The sequence below is a fragment of the Sinocyclocheilus grahami genome, unplaced genomic scaffold, assembly GCF_001515645.1.
Source record: "Sinocyclocheilus grahami isolate Dianchi unplaced genomic scaffold, SAMN03320097.WGS_v1.1 scaffold324.1, whole genome shotgun sequence".
Classification (NCBI taxonomy): domain Eukaryota; kingdom Metazoa; phylum Chordata; class Actinopteri; order Cypriniformes; family Cyprinidae; genus Sinocyclocheilus; species Sinocyclocheilus grahami.
This window is the reverse complement of record NW_015505503.1, coordinates 202,591-207,049: the sequence shown is the minus strand read 5'-3', so window position 1 is coordinate 207,049 and position 4,459 is coordinate 202,591. Positions and strand designations below refer to the sequence as shown.

General features: G+C 50.4%; 1 pseudogene; it reads left to right on the top strand.

Annotated features, from left to right (window-relative positions):
* LOC107602278 (uncharacterized) overlaps positions 1-4,459 on the top strand; it is a 12,703-nt pseudogene that overhangs the window by 7,403 nt on the left and 841 nt on the right.

Below are 4,459 nucleotides of genomic sequence, written 5' to 3'. Positions count from 1 at the left end.
AGTGATTTGTAGACGGTGCCATCAACCTGGCCATTTTGCCAGGGAATGTAATGCCCCACTGCCTGGCCCTTCGTCTTTGGCTCCTACTGCATCATTGCCTGTAGAGGGGCAGCGTTGGTCAAGTCAGCCATCGGGAAACTAATACCCACCGGGCTGTTGAGCCACAGCTCGGATGGGGGAATTAGGGGCTCGGATGTGTTAATCAGTGGTAGCTCAATGTCTCATTTAATGTCTTGCTGCCCGCAATTGGTGGCCAGTATTGGTGGAGTTTCTGTTGTGTGTCTAATCGATACGGGCTCTATGGTATCCACAATAACGGAGAGCTGCTTTTTGGAAAATTTCAAACCCTGGGGCCAAGAACGTTTAAAACTGTGCCAGTGGCTCCAATTACGTGCTGCTAATGGGCTTGCAATTCCATATATTGGATACATGGAGTTAGATGTGGAGTTGTGTGGCAAAATAGTGCCGGAGTGTGGGATATTGGTGGTGAGGGACCCTCCTGGTGGCATGTGTGCTCAGGTCCCTGGGGTACTGGGGATGAATGTGTTGAGCCGGTGCTACCGAGAGCTCTTTGGCCAACACGGCCAGGCCTTGTTTGACTCTCCACCAGTAGTGGAGGTTCCCGGTTTTGTGATGCAAGCATTGCAGCATTGTCACGAAACTAAATCCCAGCCAGTTTTTGGACAGGTAGGCAGGGCAAGAGTGCGAGGGCGTCATCAGTGCCGTGTTCCGGGTGGCACAATGAAGATAATCACTGCTACCTGCTCTGAACTGTACTCCGGGGGTGCGGTGTTGTTTGAGCCACTAGAGTCTGGACTTCCGGCTGGCCTTTTGGCTTCACCTGCCCTAGTGCCAGTAATTCGAGGTACGGTCTATATCCCGGTTGTGAACGTGGGAATGTTAGATGCGGTATTGTACCCGAATACTTTACTAGGCAGCCTGCACGGTGTGTACATTGTGAGCTTGCCTCCAGGGGTGATTGAAGTAAAGGATGTGGTTGCTACGGTGGGTTCCCAAGGCTGTGTGGTAGGACTCTCATTGCCGGAGCGGATTGAATCTGTTGACTTATCTGCTTTGGAGTTGGAGGAGCAAGATAGGGTTAGGACCCTGTTGCAGAGCTATCAGTGTGTGTTTTCGGCTCATGACAGTGATTTAGGGTGTACTAACCTGATCTCGCATGACATTCCCCTTACAGATGAAATCCCAGTCCGGCAGCGATATAGGCGCTTGCCCCCTTCGGAGTATGATGTGGTGAAGACGCACATTAACCAGCTGCTGGAGGGCCAGATAATTCGAGAGAGTTGTAGTCCCTATGCGTCTCCTATTGTTTTAGTGAAAAAGAAAGACGGTGGCCCGCGCATGTGCGTAGACTACCATCTGTTGAATTCAAAGACCAGGAAGGACGCGTTTCTGCTGCCTCGCATAGAGGAGAAGTTAGATGCACTGACAGGAGCCCGCTGGTTTTCCACTTTGGATTTGGCCTGCGGGTACAACCAAGTTCCAGTCACTGAGGGGGATAGGCCCAAGACTGCATTCTGTACTCCGTTCGGGTTATTCGAATGGAATAGGATGCCTTTTGGTCTTTGTAATGCTCCCAGCACTTTCCAGCGCTTGATGGAAAGATTGTTTGGTGATCAGCGGCATCAGTCATTGCTTTTGTATTTGGACGACATTGTGGTATTTTCCTCCTCAGTGACCCAGCATCTGGAACAGCTGGAGGTGGTCTTGAGTCGATTGAAACGGGAAGGTCTTAAAGCAAAGCTGGAACAGTATGCGTTCTTCAAACCACAGGTTAAGTATTTGGGTCATGTGGTGTCCTCCCAGGGGGTTGCCACAGACCCAAGTAAAGTGGAGGTAGTGGCGAATTGGAGCCGTCCGAGTAATGTTACAGAGCTCTGTTCATTTTTAGGGTTTGCCAGTTACTATCGCCGTTTTGTGCCAAATTTTGCCAAATTGGCAGCCCCTCTACATAAGCTGGTTGCTGAGTTTGTTGGGGGCAGGCATAAATAGTCAGGACCAAGATTTGCCAGTGTGTGGACCGAGCATTGTCAAAAAAGTTTTGACACCTTGAAGGATAAGCTCACAACTTCGCCTATTCTCGCATATGCCGATTTTTCATTGCCCTTCATCCTTGAAGTGGATGCCAGTCACCGGGGCCTGGGGGCAGTCCTCTCCCAGGAACAGGAGGGAAAGGTTCGACCGATCACGTTTGCCAGTCGTAGTTTGCGGCCCACCGAGCGCAACCCCGTAAATTACAGCTCAATGAGACTTGAATTTTTGGCGCTCAAGTGGGCAATGACAGAAAAATTCTGAGAGTACTTGTTGGGGCATAAATGTATGGTTTTTACAGATAATAACCCCCTGAGTCATTTGTCATCAGCAAAACTGGGGGCCACAGCACAGCGCTGGGCGGCTCAGCTTGCAGGTTTTGACTTTGAAATTCGGTACAGGCCAGGTAAGAGTAATGGTAACGCTGATGCCCTTTCGAGGCAGCCTCCAGTGGACAGCGATTGAACGTGAGGGGGTTCTGTACCGTCGAATCTTCTGCCCTGATGGAATTTTTCAAGTACTTCTGCCCGCTGTGTTAAGAGAAGAGATTTTGAGGTGGTTGCATCAGGAGCATGGACATCAGGGCATTGAACGTACGACTGAGTTGGTTCGTCAGCGCTGCTATTGGCCAGGTATGTCCGGAGAGGTGGCCCGTTGGTGTAGGGAGTGTGAACGTTGCCAGTCTGCTAAAGATGTACCGCCGATTGCCTCTAGTTTCATGGGGCATTTGCTGGCCTCTAGACCAAACGAGATCTTGGCCATTGATTTCACGGTGTTGGAATCGTCCAGTTCAGGTTTGGAGAATGTGCTAGTGATGACCGATGTCTTCACCAAGTACACCCTGGCGGTTCCTACTTGGGATCAGAGAGCAGAAACAGTGGCTCAAGTGCTTGTGGTGGAATGGTTCTGTAAGTTTGGGGTCCCTGGTCGTATACATTCTGATCAGGGCCGCAACTTTGAATCTTCACTTATACGGCAGCTTTGTAATCTGTATAAGGTGGAGAAGTCTCGAACCATGCCTTACCATCCTGCAGGAAATGGCCAGTGCGAGAGGTTGAATAGGACCTTGCATAACCTTTTGCGCACTCCCAATACCACTCCTCATCAATCAACTGACAAGTCACCATACTATTTGATGTTTGGTCAAGAGCCCCGTTTACCAGTTGATTTTTTGTTAGGTAGAGTGGAGGAGGTGACTGCAGGAAGTGTGCATGAGTGGGTTATAGAGCATCAAATCCGATTGCAGGTAGCTTCTGAAGGAGCACGGGAGCACCTTAGAGTCGCTGCAGAGCGCCGCAAGATACAACATGACTCGCATGTGCGGGATACACCACTGGGGCAGGGTCAACTAGTATATCTCCGGGACGTCGGCGTGAGAGGTCGATCAAAGATCCGTGACCTGTGGAGCCCAGTGGTGTACAAAGTGGGGAAGGCCCCTAAAGGGGGAGGGTCAGTTTATTCCATTGCCCCTGTAGACGCTTTGGTTAAGGTGAGGCAGGTGCATCGTTCGATGTTGAAGGTTCGTACCCAGAAGGATTTTCCGGTCCATGCAACCATTCGTAGCCCGGTAGTCGAAGTGGTACCATCTTTGGGTGAGGAGGGTTCCGAGGAGGTTGAGAAGGGGGATTTGTGGGTTGTGGTTTCAGAAACTTCTCTGGCTGCAGATGTTGGGGTACCAGTTGACCCAGTGCATTTGGGGTCCTCCGCTAGCGGTGGACTGGGGGCTCCAGATAATTTGGGTCAGCCTCTTGAAAATGAGTTTGCCAAATTGCCCGAAAGTTTGTCCAATGGTGAGGTAGTACCGCGACGGTCTGGGCGAGCTACAGCTGGTCAACATTCCAATATCCACCATCTCCCGCGGGCTGCGAGAGAGGTGGGTAATGACGGGGAGCTGTTGGAGGGGACAGCGAGGACCGTCTCGGTATTGTTTAGGCCTTGGAACTGAGTGGTGAATGTTTATTCATCGTCGGGGCGACGATGCAGAAGCGGGGGGTAGATTGTGGCAGGACTAGTGAAGCTCTTCCTGCTTGTATTTGGTTGGCTAGTTGTTCATTGATTGTCCTATTATCGGGCAGTGAGTGAATATATAAATTTGTGGGTGAGGTACTATGGCGTCATGAGTCACGCCCCCTTGCTTCCTGCGTTACATTTAGTTGTCCTCCAGAATGGCATGTTGAAGGAAACTCCGTGGCGAGCATTGGGCTAGGGTTGCCCTCTGCAGTTTGAGTGAGACCGATTCAGCACGACTGAGGCGGGTGTTCACCGACATTACGGATGCGGTTGTTTCTCCGTTGGACCCATTGTTTCCCATATAGATTGAACGAGCCCTCAGCTTCCCAGCACACACACACACACATATATATATATATATATATATATATATATATATATATTGTTTTAGAACGTATAT